Genomic DNA, 17,944 nt, shown 5'->3' with positions numbered 1-17,944 from the left:
CAGCCAAAACAATCAACCATAAAGAACCAATGATTGTATCAAAGTTTTCTTTATTATTTAATTCATACCCAGCAATAAAAACATATGAAGCTATTAAATTAACCAAAACCAACATTGTAGCAGATATTTTATCAACAACCAGCTGAATTCCAATTGGAGACTGCCAACCACCCACATTATAGAGAATTATTTCTGACAAGCTAGTTTTAAACAAAAATATTGATGCTAACAAATTAACAAAAGCAATAGAAAAAGCAAAAAGGGAAAAATTCAAGCTATTTGATTTACTTTTCTGTACCAAGCCTACAAAAAATGCAATAGCAACAGAAAACAAAGGCAAAATTACTGGAAGTAATACTAAATTATACATTTAATTTACCTCTTTTTTTTGATTAATTTTTATAGACAAAGCATAACCAATAGACAATGTTGCGACACCAACAACAATTGCAGTCAACATCAAAACATGAGGAAGAGGATTTGCATAAATTTTTATACCCTCAACTATTGGGGGATTAGCTCCAGGCAAATATGCAATATTAATGTAAAAAATAATTACTGCTGTTTGAAAAATTGACAAACTAAAAAGTTTTTTAATTCTATTTTTAGATACCAACAACATGTATAAAGACAAAGAGGAAAGCAAAAATGAGACAAAATAAACATAGAAAGAAACAAAACTAACAACCATCTAATTAACCTCCTTCTCTTCTTGAGAATTCTTTCTTATTTTTTTATAAATTCTCTTACTAGAAATATCTTTAGTATCAATTCCCATATGTTGAGATACCAAACAATGTTTAAATGGTGCATTATTATAAAACAGTAACATTAAACTAGATAATGTATTTATTGAACTTGCAACAGTAATTCCTATTCCCAATTCAACAAAGAAAATACCCAAGTGTTGACCAATGTGATCTATGCTATGTAAAAAAGAATAATTTAAAAATTCACCACCAAAAAACATACACAACAAGCCAACAAATATATAAGATATTATTCCAATACTCATACAAAAAGCAGATCTTCTTATGTAGCAAAAATTAATTGAACTACATTCTGTAATAAGATTATAACAAACAATAGCAGTAGCAAAAATTGCACCTGCCTGAAAACCTCCACCAGCCCTATAATCACCATGAAACTGTATAATCAAGGAATACAAAACCATCAGAGGAAAAATTAAAATTATTGTATTAGTAACTACAGGATAACTATTATTGTATACTGATTCATATTTTTTTTCAGAATCAAATAAATCTCTAAATATAGCATATAAACCAACACCTGATGTGAAGATAACCATAGTTTCTCCCATGGTATCATATCCTCTATAACTAGCCAGTATTGATGTTACTACATTCTCTACATGAATATCTTTCATACTATTAAATAAGTAATACCTTGAAACCCCAGAGTAAGATGGACCAAAAGCTCCTCCAAAATCATTAATACCCAAAATAAAGAATACAATTAAAAGGAAGAATAGAGTAGCAACAAATATGTACCAAAAATTAAAATAAGATTTAGTATTATCTTCACAGCCAACAATTGAAAGTGTTAAAAGTGAAAATATACCAAACACTCCGCAACTAATAATAATTTCTGTTAAAGCAACATCAACTGCACTATTTGCTACATAAAAACCAACAACTAACAAGCTAAATATACCATTCAAAACAACTATATTAACTATATTTCCAGAAAATAATATCAATCAAGAAATAAGTATCAAAAGGGTAATCAAGCTTTCTATCATTTACTTACCTTTTTTTTTCATTACACTAAACTTGCTTGATTTATCTCTACCAATTGGCTTCAAGCCATTATCATATGCCAATTGACATAGTAAGTAAGATGATAGAGGTGTAGATACCCACATAAAGAATATCAACAAAAGAAATTTAGGATTATAGCCAAAGTTTATAAACAAACTTAGACAAATAAAAGACAAACCAACTGTATCAGTAATACTTGCGGAATGAATACGAGTATAAAGATCTGGCAAGATAATAATTCCAGCAGTCCCAATCAACATACATGCACTACCAAGAACAAGAAAGAATAAAGATATAAATTCAGACATAATTTAAAATTAAGATATTAATCTTTACCTCCACCAAAAATCTTGAAAAAAGCCACCATAAAAACAAAATTCAATAATGCATAAGCAATTGCCAAATCTATAAAATGATTAATTCCAAATGTTGCTCCAATCAGGAGAATAAGTATCACAAGATAAGAAGTGCATGCCCCAACACACAACAGTTTATCATACAAATTATAGTTTGCATTTACTGTTTGAAATAAAACTATAGACATCAAAGAAATTATCAATAGAGCTGATAATGGATACAATATAATCATTAGACTAACTTACTTATTCTTTCATTAATTTCATGAACAGAATCAGCAACATCTTGATTAAGAGCATGTATAACTATCTTATCCATAGACACAAAAATTGACACAGTACCTGGTGTAAGAGTAATTGAATTAGACAACAATGTTAATTGAAAATCACTTTTGCACTTAGGCCTAAAAGCTATTATAACAGGATTAACTTCTCTATTAAAAATAATTAATCTCATTGTAACAAATGATGAAACCAAAATTTCTTTTAACAACCAAAAACAATAAGAAACGAATGAAGTATATTTTATCTCACCTGCAGGATTAATAATACCCATTAAGTAACTAACAAACATTGCAAAAAAGCAGGAAAAAAAACCAAAAAATATAAATAGATGATTAAAAATCCCGGACATTACAAACCAGCATAATGCAAAAAAAGAAAATATTATAAAAATCTTCATTTATAAACCAAATAAGATAAATCATTACTATTAAAAGTTAGCTTAAATTAAAATATAATTCAATTCAATAGCATGAGGAATATTATCATAATTTCATTGAAAATTAATTAATTTACTATAATTAGCAAATTTTTTAAAGCCAAAAAGCAGAATTATTCATCATTTGCATTTGAAATAAAAAACAAATATCATTTATTAATGAATAAAAATCTTTCTGCTATTAAATAAAAGTATATTTAAATTTTAACAAAATGAGAATTCATCATTATTATTTACAATTTATAGGATAGGAATTATATAATGATGCAAAAAATAAGAGAACCAAATCTATATGAATTAGGAATAATATTATTTACATTCATTGTGATGATGGCTTATTCTCTGTACTCAGGGATAAAAATTAGCATTCCAATATTTATTACCTGGTTCACAATGATAGCTCTTGGAAAGAGGATTGGGTTAAATTATTCAGAAATGATAGATTCCATAAAGGATGGAATAGGGCATGGTCTAAATATATTATTAATAATTGCAATGATTGGAATTCTTGTTGGATCTTGGACAAAATGTGGTATTGTTATAACAATAATTTACTATGGTTTAAAGACAATTACACCATGGTTATTTCTTCCATGTGCAGTTCTATTATGTTCTGCTACATCAGTTATAACAGGTACATCCTGGGGTACAGTTGGAACAATAGGTATTGCAATGATGGAAATTGGACATTCAATGGGAATACCTGCACCTATTGTAGCTGGAGCTGTATTATCAGGTGCGTATTTTGGAGACAAATTATCACTACTATCAGATAGTGTAATATTATCTTCAACAATGTCCAAAGTTAATATTTATGAACATATTAAATCTCTTTTACCAGTAAGTTTATCAAGCCTAGTATTAACATTAATTGCCTTCTATATAATAAACCAACAATATGTAACCATAGGTGATACTTCAAAATCAGAAATAATTATAAATGCAATAGAAAACAAATTTATAATCAGTCCAATTTCTATTATGCCTATATTTGTAGTTATAGTATTACTAAATTTTCAAGTTCCTGCTGCAATTGTATTAGCAATTGGATCTTTATTTGGAATAATAATTGGTATTTTAGTCCAAGAAATAAGCTTTGTATCAGCATTATCATCAATATATTCTAATGAAACAGTTATAAATCCCAACTTACCTGAATTTGATAGCTATATTCTAGAAATAATGTCACGTGGTGGTCTCAAAACCATGAATAATTCATTAACGGTAAAATTTCTAGGACTAGGGTTAAATGGGTTAATGATAAAGTTAAAATTTATAAAAATCATAAGTGAGTCAATTGAAAAAAGGATAAAAAATTTATTTCAAATCAATATATGGACAATGCTTACTGCATTCTTTTGCAACATGCTAACTTGCTCAATGGGAGTTTCATTAATCATGACACCAAAAATTATGTATAACATATATGAAAAAATGGCAATTGATAGGAGGGTAATGTCAAGAAGTTCTGAAATAGGAGGCACATTAACATGTGCAATGATTCCATGGACAGACAATGCTATATATATGTCAAAGATGTTAGGTCTATCAAGTTTTGAATATGCACCATATATGTTACTATCAATATTTGCAATTCTAATAAATGCAGCATTTGGATACTTTAATATCTTTATGCATGATAATAAAAAGCAAACACTACAAACAGAAGTAAAATAAATTAAGACAAACAGATAATAAAAAAGACTTCTGGAAAACAAAACCAGAATTCTTCAATAACAAAAACTTTGTAACATAAAAAACTATAAATCTACATTTATTAAACTTGGCAATGACCTACTCTCCCGTGGCTTAAGCCAAAGTACCATGAGCGCATGGAAGATTTCACTTCTGAGTTCGAGATGGTATCAGGTGGTTCACTTCCGCTCCAATCACCAAGTTAAAAAAATATAGAAAAAGGTCTAATGTATTTACATTTTAAAACAATATCTGTTTACTGTGTAAGCATATAAAAAATTTAATTCAATCGGATTATTAGTATGGGTTAGCTCAATACATTACTGTACTTACACACCCCACCTATCAACGTGATAGTCTCTCACGATCCTCAGGGATACCTAGTTTTGAGGGAAGCTTCTTGCTTAGATGCTGTCAGCAGTTATCTCTTCCAAACTTAGCTACTTGGCAATGCTGCTGGCGCAACAACCAAAACACCATAGGTTTGTCCATCCTGGTCCTCTCGTACTAAGGACAGGTCCTCTCAAGTATCCAACACCCACGGCAGATAGAGACCGAGCTGTCTCACGACGCTCTGAACCCAGCTCACGTACCACTTTAATTGGCGAACAGCCAAACCCTTGGGACCTTCTCCAGCCCCAGGATGTGATGAGCCGACATCGAGGTGGCAAACACCCCCGTCGATATGAACTCTTAGGAGGTATTACCCTGTTATCCCTGGCGTACCTTTTATTCGTTGAGCGATGGCCCTTCCATATGGAACCACCGGATCACTATGACCAACTTTCGTTCCTGTTTGACATGTCTGTCTCACAGTTAAGCAGGTTTATGCCATTGCACTCATCTACTGATTTCCAACCAGTATGAACCTACCTTTGCACGCCTCCGTTACTTTTTGGGAGGCGACCGCCCCAGTCAAACTGCCCACCATACATGGTCCTAATGCTAGATAATAGCACATAGTTAAATATCAAAATCAAGCAGGGTGGTATCTCAAGGACTCCTCCACTAAAATTGACATCTTAGTTTCATAGGATCCCACCTATCCTGCACAGCTTGATTCTAATATCAATGTAAAGCTGCAGTAAAGGTGCACAGGGTCTTTTCGTCTAACCGCAGGTACTCCGCATCCTCACGGAGAATTCAATTTCACCGGGTCCATGTCGGAGACAGCGGGGCAGTCGTTACACCATTCGTGCAGGTCGGAACTTACCCGACAAGGAACTTCGCTACCTTAGGACCGTCATAGTTACGGCCGCCGTTTACTAGGGCTTCAATTCGAAGCTTGCACCTCTCCTCTTAACCTTCCAGCACTGGGCAGGTGTCAGACCCTATACATCATCTTTCGATTTAGCAGAGCCCTATGTTTTTGTTAAACAGTCGCTACCCTCTTTTTTGTGACCCCTCTCCCTGGTTTCCCAAAGAAAGGGCTTCCTTATTCCAAAGTTACGGAAGCAATTTGCCGAGTTCCTTCAACATTGTTGACTCAATCGCCTCAGTATATTCTACCTGTCTACCTGTGTCGGTTTAAGTACGGTCTTTGTTAATATAGTTATTTCCTGAAACCCCTTCACTGCCTCTCCAATCCATTAAGGATGGACAATTTACGGAATTTGTCACTATATTAGGCCTAGGAATATTAACCTAGTTCCCATCAGCTACAGCATTTGCTCTCACCTTAGGGGCCGGCTAACCCTACGCAGATTACCTTTACGTAGGAAACCTTAGACTTCCGGCGATGGTGTTTCTCACACCATTCTCGTTACTCATGTCAGCATTCTTACTTCTGATACCTCCAGAGAAATTCACAATTCTCCTTCACAGGCTTACAGAACACTCTGCTACCACCCCTCCCATAAAAGGGAGGAATCCGCAATTTCGGTATATAGCTTAAGCCCCGTTGAATCTTCGGCACAAGATGACTTGTTTAGATCAGTGAGCTATTACGCTTTCTTTAAATGATGGCTGCTTCTAAGCCAACATCCTGACTGTCTTGGACATCTCACATCCTTTTCCACTTAGCTATAATTTAGGGACCTTAATTGGCGGTCTGGGTTGTTTCCCTCTCGGCAATGGACATTAGCACCCATCACCTGTCTGCTACAATATTTATTCTTGGTATTCGGAGTTTGTTTAAGTTTGGTAAGCCTCTCGACCCCCTAGCCTATTCAGTGCTCTACCCCCAAAATTTACCTTGTAACGCACTACCTCAATAGTTTTCGCAGAGAACCAGCTATCCCCGAGTTTGATTGGCCTTTCACCCCTAGCAACAAGTCATCCCCTAATTTTTCAACATTAGTGGGTTCGGCCCTCCAGTATGCTTTACCATACTTTCAGCCTGCTCATAGCTAGATCACTCGGATTCGGGTTCAATTCCATGTACTCAACGCCCTATTCAGACTCGTTTTCACTGCGCCTACATCTATTGACTTAAGCTTGCACATAAAACTGACTCGCTGACCCATTATGCAAAAGGTACATAGTCACCCCATAAGGGGGCTCCTATTGCTTGTAAGTATTTGGTTTCAGGTACTATTTCAACTCCCTTTCGGGATACTTTTCACCTTTCCCTCACGGTACTCGTCCACTATCGGTCACATAGGAGTACTTAGGCTTGGAGGATGGTCCCCCCATATTCAGACAGGATTTCACGTGTCCCGCCCTACTCAGTTGATAACAGTTCTACTATATATACGGGGCTATCACCCACTATGGCTTGATTTTCCAATCAATTCTACTTGTATTATTGCTACCAAATGGCCTGGTCCGCTTTCGCTCACCACTACTAACAGAGTCTCTATTTGATTTCCTTTCCTTTGGTTACTTAGATGTTTCAGTTCACCAAGTTTGCTTCATATTTATATATGATACCTATTTATTTAGGTGGGTTGCCCCATTCGGAGATCCCTGGATCAAAAGTTATTCTCACTTCCCCAGGGCTTTTCGCAGAGTATTACGTCCTTCATCGCCTCTATATGCCAAGGCATCCACCAAATACTTTTTGTTTATTAAACCTTTTTTATTTTTAACCTACACAGAAAACAGATATTGTATTTGAATTCATTAATACCTATTTTTTCTGTACAAAATTTTTACACTTATAAAATAACAAATTATAAAAACAACAATCAATTAAAGTATATTTTAATTTCTACTAATTATGGTGGAGATGATAGGAATCGAACCTATACCCCCTGCATGCAAAGCAGAAGCTCTACCATTAAGCTACACCCCCATATTCATGGTGGGCCTGGGTAGAATTGAACTACCGACCTCACGCTTATCAAGCGTGCGCTATAACCACTAAGCCACAAGCCCTTCAGTTAAAACCCAGCATAAAAACAAAGAGATATTCATCTACAAATCATGGTGGGCCTGGGTAGAATTGAACTACCGACCTCACGCTTATCAAGCGTGCGCTATAACCACTAAGCCACAAGCCCATACATCTATAAATTACCAAGGTTTTGAGTACACCAAATATACAAACAGAGATACAAAGATGGCAGATGCTAGAAATGTTTAAATTTGTTTATTATCTTATCAATAATAAAAATTTAAGGAGGTGATCCAAGTGCAGGTTCTCCTACACTTACCTTGTTACGACTTAAACCCAGTCACAACCCCCACTTTAGATGGATTCCCCCTTTGCAGGTTGGTACACCATCTTTGAGTAGAAATCACTCCTGGATCTTGACGGGCGGTGTGTACAAGACCTGGGAACGTATTCACCGGAGCGTTCTGATCTCCGATTACTAGCAATTCCGACTTCATGCTCTCGAGTTGCAGAGAGCAATCCGAACTGAGACAACTTTTTGAGATTCGCTTAGGGTCACCCCTTTGCAGCTCTTTGTAGTTGCCATTGTAGTACATTTGTAGCCCAAGGCATAAGGGCCATGATGACTTGACGTCATCCCCACCTTCCTCCAGCTTAAAACTGGCAGTATCTCTAGAGTATTCAACTTAATGTTAACAACTAAAGAAGAGGGTTGCGCTCGTTGAGGGACTTAACCCAACATCTCACGACACGAGCTGACGACAGCCATGCAGCACCTGTTTTTGGTATAGCCCCCCTTCATTTCTGAGGGAGGCACCAAATATGTCAAGCCTTGGTAAGGTTTTTCGCGTTGCTTCGAATTAAACAACATACTCCACTGCTTGTGCAGGTCCCCGTCAATTCCTTTGAGTTTCGGTCTTGCGACCGTACTCCCCAGGCGGAGTGTTTAACGCGTTAGCTGAGCCCCAGATCAGAATAGACCAAGGGCGAACACTCATCGTTTACGGCATGGACTACCAGGGTATCTAATCCTGTTTGCTCCCCACACTTTCGTGCCTTAGTGTCAGTTATAAGCCAGAAAATCGCCTTCGCCTCTGGTATTCCTCCCAATATCTATGAATTTCACCTCTACACTGGGAATTCTATTTTCCTCTCTTACACTCTATCCAGTTAGTTCTAGATGCAGTTCTGGGGTTAAGCCCCAGGCTTTCACACCTAGCTTTTCTAGACACCTGCGCACCCTTTACGCCCAATAATTCCGAATAATGCTAACCCTCCCCGTATTACCGCGGCTGCTGGCACGGAGTTAGCCAGGGTTTCTTCTGTGGGTACCGTCATTATCTTCCCCACTGAAAGAATTTTACAATCCTAGAACCTTCATCATTCACGCGGCATAGCTGGATCAGGGTTGCCCCCATTGTCCAATATTCCCCACTGCTGCCTCCCATAGGAGTCTGGGCCGTATCTCAATCCCAGTGTGGCTGATCATCCTCTCAGACCAGCTACTGATCTTTGACTTGGTAGGCCTTTACCCTACCAACTATCTAATCAGATATAGGCTAATCTATTAGCAATAAAATCTTTCCTCCTTAGAGGTTATATGGCATTACCCTTAATTTCTCAAGGCTATTCCATACTAATAGGTATATTCCCATACTTTACTCACCCGTCCGCTGCTTTTGCATGCTCTCCCAAGGGAGAGCTAACTAACGCTCAACTTGCATGTGTTAAGCTTGCCGCCAGCATTCATTCTGAGCCAGGATCAAACTCTCAAGTTTGACTAAAAAAGATACTTGTAAAAGACATTAGTCATAAAAACTTCAGTCCTCTAAAGTAGCTTGTAGATAAATTCTAATCATCTACCAACTTTGTATCTCTAAATTGAATGTTCACTTTTAAAATAACCTACAAACAAAACACATCAAATGAAAGTCTTGTATGTATTGGTATAAGCTATATTAAAATATATACCTAGTGTCAATAGTACCAAAAAATAATATATTTAAATGCAAAAAAAAAATAAAAAAAATAAGCATTTAAACAGGAAAAAACAATATATATTTATTTATCATAAATTATTAATAATGTAACTAAACAAAATAGACTCAATTAATATGAATCACTTATTTTTACTTTAATTTTTTATTTCATCTAAAATTTATTTTTAAAAAGCTTATTATCAGAAAAAAATAGAATTATTGGATATATCACCTCAAATCTACCTACAAACATTCCCAACATATAGATAAATTTAAAATATGAACCAAAAGACAAAAAATTAACACCAAGTAATGGAAGCATATTTCCTGAATTTGAAATTGATGTAGCACTTATAGAAAACAAATCTATTATCTGAAAACTATCAGCTGAAACAGCAAACAAACAGATAAGGGTTATATAAAAGACAACAAAAGAAGTAAAGAATATATAAGTATTTATATTTGAATTAATTGTAATTGGTGTTTTGTAATGTTTAATATCACCCTCTGCATAGTATGGCAAATTACTTAATTTAATATTATTTATAGAGTGCAAGATCAAAGATCTTGCTCTTGAGAGCTTAATACCTCTAGATGTTGATATTGAGCTACCACCAATAAGTATAGTCAAAATTAATAAAAATATCATAAATTGATATTTACTACCTATGCTATTACCAAGCAAAAATCCAGTACTAGTAATTGCAGATATTGCATTAAATAACAAATTGGGCAAATAAAAGTTATAAAACAAACCAAATCCCAAAATAGTAATTAACAATATAGAAGCAAAAATTATTTCTGGATCAGAAAAATAACTAGATAATTTCAAATTCTTTCTACCTTGAAAAAAATTATATATTTGCAAAAAAATTATATTATGTAAGGTAAAGTTAATTGATCCCAAGATACTAAAAAAACCAATAATTGAAAGTGACAAAACCCCCATTGAATCTAAAGAGTATGATGGTTCCAAGATACCACCGGTTGAAATAGAGCTTAATGCATATATTAATGCACTAAAAAATGGCAAACCAGATATCAATAATAGGAAAATACAACATATTGTAAGAGCAGAATAAATTACAAATATAACAGACAAAGATTTTATAATTTCAAACAAACTAGAAGATTCAAAAGATAAAATTTGAAAATTATAATAGGGATAAAAGGATGAATTAATTTTTGAAGACAAAACAACTATAGAAAAAAGAATAAATAGTAAACCAGCAAGCCACTGTATTAGTGACAACCATAACAATAAAGATTTTCCTATTTTACCAAACAATATACCGCTAGTTGTAACTGCAGATACTGAGTTAAAAAAACAATTAATTATACTAAAATCATATAAAAGCAACATAGGGATACTTGCAGCAAATATCATAAATATAAATGCAATCAAGAAATTAAAAATCACTCTACTAATAACAATTGAATTATTAGATATTAATCCCATCAATACAGTTATAAATAGCATTATGAATGAAACTATACTCCATAAAAAAACCAAACTGTCATCAAAAGTAATAGAAGCTATTGCGGAAAATAGAGAAAACACAAACAAAATCAGTGACAATTCACTTATAAAAATCTGCATTATTAAAGACCTTCCAATTCAACTATGAGGACAAAATTTTATTTATTGAACCAAGATTATTTGCACTTACATTAACTCACAATATATCATTTCTATCAACAATAATATCATCAATATTATTCAGATGCAGAGTTTTATTCTTAAAAACAGAGCATACTTCTAAAGAATATTTATTGCTTATTGTAGAACATGACAAACCAGATAAATTTCCTGCCTTAAATTCAGCAAAATAATTACTTTTTTTATGCATTGGAACAATATTTATTATATTTTCGTATAACTTACTAAAAATAGCAGACAACAAATAAGATCTAGGATTAATAATCATATCAATATCTGTCAAATCTTCAACATATGAGTAAAATAAATCTTCAGACAAGGAAAAAGCTCTATTACAACCTATCACTTTTGCAGATAATGAAGAAACAATATTACTATTATGATTATCAGACAATCCCAAAAACAAATCAGCTTGATCAACATTTGCAGCTTCCAAAACTGCAGAATGATTAAAATCTCCCAGAACAATATTTAAATATTGGGAGTAATTATTAAATTCTATTGCGTCACTTTTTGAATTAGCAATAAATGTCAAATCGTAATTTGGATTTGTTGACAACAATTTATCAGCCAACAGAACTCCAATTTTACTACTACTAGCAATCACAATTTTTGAAGTTTGTGTTTTTGAATGACCAAAAAGTTTCATTACCTCATCAACTTGATTATTATGAACCAAGATATAAACAAAATCACCAGACTCTATAGTATTATCATTGCTGCTAGTAATTACCAGTTCATCACCATAATTATTTCCTCTTTTGATAAGAACAACTCTAAAATCAACTTCAGAAAAAACCTTACCAATTCTATCAATAGAGATGTTATTTATAGGTGCATTTTTTGCAACTTTTATTTTAATCAAACTACAACTACCTTTAGAAACCTCAAATGCTTCTTCAGCACCATTCAAAAAAATACTATTACTAATTGATTGGACAAGTATTTTTTCTGGAATAAAAATTGAATCAATTGCAAAAGTTTTCTGATTATGGATAAAAGAATGACATGTTTGATAAAAATCACTATCCAATCTAACAATTTTCTTAGGTACAGAAAAAAGAGAATGTGCCATTTGACATGCTAAAATATTTGTTTCATTTTCAGACATCAAGCATATAATTGCTTCTGCTATATCTAAATTTGATTTCTCTAAAACCTGATAATTAGATGCAGATCCTTCAATGCATCTAAGATCATATATTTCATTATATTTATTCACCAAATAATTATCTTTTTCAATTACTGTAATATTATGTTCTCCTGTCTCCAACAAACCCAGAGATATCAGCAAACCAAACCTACCAGCACCACAAACAACAATATCCACTACTAATCATTTCCTTTTTTATTTAGGTTAAGTTCTTTCATCTTTTTCAATAAGGTATTTCTACTTATACCCAACATTATCACTGCATCAGATTTAGACCAATTACACACTTCCATTACTGACAAAATTATACTCTTATCCAAAATTTTAACTGCCTTTTCATAAAGATCAACAACTGGCAAATCCAATCTTTTTTGATCATCCAAATACATCTTAAAGCAATCTGCCAAAAATAAACTAATATTTTTCTTTTCCAACACTCAAAACCCTTTGGTATTCCCAATAGGATTCGAACCTATGTCTGTAGCTTAGGAGGCTACCACTCTATCCATCTGAGCTATGGGAATATACTATACAAACAACTATTCTAGCATTAAACAAGCATCATTAGAATAAAATTCTTTTATCTTATTATAAATTTTATTGAACACCTGAATTTCAATCTGACGAACTCTCTCTCTACTAATATTATATTTTTTAGAAAGATCATTTAATGTAATTGCAGGATCAGACACTTTTCTAGAAACAAAAATTTCTCTTTCTCTTGGTTCTAATTCATTCATTATTTTTAGGAAAATTTTTTTCCTATAATCAAGTTCATTTTCATTAAGCAAAGCATCTTCCAAAGAAAAATTATTGCTAATAAGGCTTAGTCTATCATTTTCATTATCTTTTGATACAGGAACATTTAATGACTGATCTGACAACATTAATCTTTTTTCCATCTGAAGAATATCTTTAGAATTAACTCCAAGTTTTTCAGAGAGAAAATCTGCCTGTTTTATTGATAAGCAAGAATTATTAGCAATACCAAGTTCAGCTTTCAAACGACGTAAATTAAAAAACAATTTTCTTTGAACAGCGCTATTACCAATTTTAACTAAAGACCATGATCTTAAAATATATTCTTGAATTGCAGCTTTAATCCACAATGTTGCATATGTTGAGAGACGAGCACCTTTATTTGGATCAAACTTTTTAACTGCATGCATCAATCCCAAGGAACCTTCAGACAAAAGTTCATTCACAGGAATTCCATAATTCATATAATTCATGCATATTTTATAGACCAATTTCAAATGTGAAAGCACCAATTTATGGGCAGAATCATAATTGCTATAATTAATCCATCTATCTACAAGGAAAGACTCTTCTTGAGCAGAAAGCATTTTTATGTTTCTTACTTTATTCAAATATTCATATAAATTAATATTATTATTTATTTTTTGCATAACTTTTTACACTCTACAAAGCAATTATATCATAGAAAAATATCTCTATAAAGATGAATTATTTAAGCATTCAACTATCAAATTAATATCAGATGGAATATCAACAGAAAAAACAATTAACTGATTAGTTTTTGGATGAACAAATTTTAATTTTTTAGCATGCAGACACTGAAAATCAATTTGTTTCAATAATTCTCTCAAGTTATCAGGCATTTTTTGACATAATTTTTGATTAGACTTACAGTAAATTGGATCACCAACTATTGGAAAACCATAATGGTTAGCATGCACACGAATTTGATGTGTCCTACCAGTATACAACTTACATGATATCAAACTTATTAAATTTCCAAAATTTTTTATTGTATTAAATTCTGTTAATGCGTATTTACCGCCTCTGTATGTAGTAGTCATTTTTTTATAATCAGATTTTGACCTAGCTATATTTCTTTCCCACCTACCTTCTGGAGGGGTTTTTCCCCAAACCAAAGCAACATATTTTCTACTAATTGTTCTATTAGAAAACTGTTTAACTAAGTGTTGAAAGGAGAAATCATTTTTAGCCACTACCAACAAACCAGATGTATCTTTATCCAAACGATGAACAATACCAGGACGGTCTTTACCACCAACACTAGTAATTTGATCTCCATAATGATAGATTAAACCATTAATCAAGGTACCCTGATAATTACCGCAACCAGGATGTACTAGCATATTTCTATTTTTATTAATTACTACAATATCATCATCTTCATAAACAAAATCCAGAGGGATATCTTCTGATGCCAAATAATCAACAGGATCTGATTCAGGAATGGAAAAATCCACAATTTGACCAATTGATAACATACAGCTTGGTTTTGTAACCATTTTATGATCTATTTTAACATTACCAGATTTAATTAATTTCTGAATCAAAGATCTAGATGACAATTCTGAATTATTTAACAAAAATAGATCCAACCTAATTTTATTTTCAGAAACAATCAACATATACAAGCACCAATTAAGAAGTTTTTATATACTATATCTATAATTTCAAACAAAAAACAAATCAGAATTTAAAAAAATTCTTTTTTATTGTTCAATACTACTTTTCCAGAAACAAAATTGTATGTAAATTTTTCACCTTTATAAATAAAAATAATGCTTTTGCATTGAATTTTATCTATAATAATTCCTGGTCTAATTTCTGATCCAGGATATAATTTTCTTCCTGATTTTAACTTAACATAAGGGTTTTTTGCTATACTAATACTAGCAATCTCTTTTCCAACATCCTTTATAGGGATCAAGGAATTTTTAACATTTTTAACATTAGATACATCAGACAAAATCAGTCCTTCAATATTTTTTCTTTGATTTTCATTTTTAACTAATCCAATAACAGCAACGCTACCATTTTTATCATAAGAAACATCAATATTTTCATGACCAGCATTTGTAACAGCATCATTAGCCATAGAAACCATATCTTTAGCAACAGCAACTTTTACTGTATGAAAACCTTTATCTTTAACAAGTTCATTCAAGTCTTTTTTCTGACTTTTATTTTCAACATAGCCATTAACAACATCTTTTCCAGATTTATCTTTAAAAATTTTCACTTCTGGAAATTTATTTTCAATATTTTTTATAACCAATTCTCTATTATTTAAGCCAATATCTTCAATTTTATTATTACTTCTAAAATTACTAAATATAGTAAGCAATATAAATAAAATAATTAATAAAACTAAAAACAATAAAAATCTTGCCAAAGAACCCAATTTAGCAAAAATGTAAGAGCAAGTTTTTTTACATTTATCAACAAAAAATCCCCAAATCTGACTACATCTTTTCTTCAAATTATACAAGAATCCATGAATAATATTTATTTTCTTAACAGTTTTATTTTTATCATTGTCATTTTTATGGTGTTTGCTAGCATTATTAATACTTCTTGATTTAGTCAAAATATCATCAACATCTAAAACAGAAGGTTTATGTTCAAACAATCTAAAGGAGATAACAATATCATCTAAAATAACTGGTGTATGAAAATCAATGAATTCTTCATTAAAAATATTACTAGAACCAACCCTAACTTTACCATTCAATGGCAAAATAAATAATTTTTTATTTCTAACAGTTATTTTTGTATGATTTTTAGAAATTTTATCATCATAAAAAATAATATCATCTTCAACACTTGAGCCTATCAAGTATGATTTATTATCATCAATTACCACTTCAATATCTTTATGAATACCTGAGTATACTCTCAAAATTATAAAATCTTTTTTCTTTGTCATTTCAACCCCAAATCCTGCACTTGATTTTTAAGATTTCATTGTAATTCTACCCAATGGTTGGACAGCAATCTCCTGAGTTAATTCTTGATATGAAATAACAGCCAAATCATAAAAATCATTTTCAATCATCTTTCTTACATACCTTCTGACATCAACAGATGATAATAAAACCAAATTATTTAATTGATTAGCAGAAGAAGATATATTTTTTCTTAAACTTTCAAAAATCGATTGTGATATTGCTAGATCCAATGCCAAATAACTTCCAGTAGCGGTATGTCTAATTGAATTACGTATTACATCTTCTACTTCAGAATCCAAGATATATACTGGAAGAATATTATTTGCTCCTGAATATTTATAACTAATTTGTCTTTTAAGAGAGCTTCTAACGTGTTCTGCAAGCAAGACAACATCTTTTTCTCTATAGGACCAATCTATCAAAACTGAAAAAATAAATTTCAAATTTCTTATAGATATTCCTTCAGAAACCAATCTTTTTATAATTTCTGTCAATTTATGAATTGGCAGAGCTCTCTGAATTTCTTTAGCAATTTCTGGAGCGACATTTTCAATATTATCAATAAAGCTACGAACTTCTTGGATACCAATAAATTCATCAGCGTATCTTCTCAGGACGAAAGAAATATGATAGGAAATCATTTTAGAAAAATCCATATAGCTAATCTGGGTATAATCCAAAACTTCTTTATAATTTTCATCTACCCAAACTGTATCCAATTTAGGCAAAAAGTTATCTCCAGTTTCTGAATCAACATTAAAAACTTCCAAATTTTCTGGTTTTTCCATGACAAATAAATGACCAGGATTAATAACACCAGTAGCAATAGGAACCTCTTGCATATAGATTATATATTTATTCTCATCACACGAATCATTAAAGCTGAGATGAATACCTGGAAATGGAACGCCCAAATCATGATAGAGGGCATTACGTAGCAAAATTAATTCTTCATGCATTGTATCAGCATTAATCAAATGTTTAATTTTTGGAGACACTTCAACCATCAAAGGTGTTGTAATAGAAAACCCGTTACCATCTTCATTTCCAGATAAAGATTTATGACCTTTTTCCACATTTTCAGAAGATATACCTTTAATTGAAGTAGGTTTTTTCTTAATAATTTTATCTTTAAAATAACCTGAAGAAATCAAAGCTACAGCGAACAACAGGAATATCCAAAATGGCATTCCAGGAACAAGAGAAAAAATCAAACAGATCACACCTGCAATAATCAATACTTGTGACTTTGATGTAATCTGAGAAAAAATCTCATCACCCAAATTTTGGTCATTATCATTTGAAACTCTAGTAACGATAATACCTGAGGTAATAGAGATAAACAGTGATGGAATTTGTTGGATCAAGCCATCACCAATTGTCAAAATAACATAGATACTTGCAGCATCAGCAACATTCATACCACGGTCAAACACACCTATTCTAATACCACCAACAATATTTACAATAATAATAATCAAACCAGCAATAGAGTCTCCTTTAACAAACTTCATTGCTCCATCCATTGCTCCATAAAGTTGACTTTCTTTTTCAACAATCCTACGTCTTTGTTTTGCCTCATTCATATCTATAA

At 32.2% G+C, this 17,944-nt stretch overlaps 4 non-coding genes across 4 annotated transcripts; all 4 read right to left on the bottom strand.

Moving 5' to 3' along the window:
* Window positions 1-7,717: 7,717 nt before the first annotated feature.
* trnaa-ugc (transfer RNA alanine (anticodon UGC)) lies at window positions 7,718-7,788 on the bottom strand. Its single transcript has one exon. It is a non-coding gene; the product is annotated as a tRNA-Ala (tRNA).
* Window positions 7,789-7,798: 10 nt separating this feature from the next.
* trnai-gau (transfer RNA isoleucine (anticodon GAU)) lies at window positions 7,799-7,871 on the bottom strand. The gene has a single exon. It is a non-coding gene; the product is annotated as a tRNA-Ile (tRNA).
* A 52-nt stretch (window positions 7,872-7,923) lies between these two features.
* trnai-gau (transfer RNA isoleucine (anticodon GAU)) lies at window positions 7,924-7,996 on the bottom strand. Its single transcript has one exon. It is a non-coding gene; the product is annotated as a tRNA-Ile (tRNA).
* A 5,077-nt stretch (window positions 7,997-13,073) lies between these two features.
* Window positions 13,074-13,146, bottom strand: trnar-ccu (transfer RNA arginine (anticodon CCU)). Its single transcript has one exon. It is a non-coding gene; the product is annotated as a tRNA-Arg (tRNA).
* Between the last annotated feature and the right edge of the window lie 4,798 nt (window positions 13,147-17,944).

Source organism: Triplophysa rosa, linkage group LG25, assembly GCF_024868665.1.
Source record: "Triplophysa rosa linkage group LG25, Trosa_1v2, whole genome shotgun sequence".
NCBI classification, from domain to species: Eukaryota; Metazoa; Chordata; class Actinopteri; order Cypriniformes; family Nemacheilidae; genus Triplophysa; species Triplophysa rosa.
Note: the sequence above shows the minus strand (reverse complement) of the source record. Positions and strands in the feature narration are given on the sequence as shown.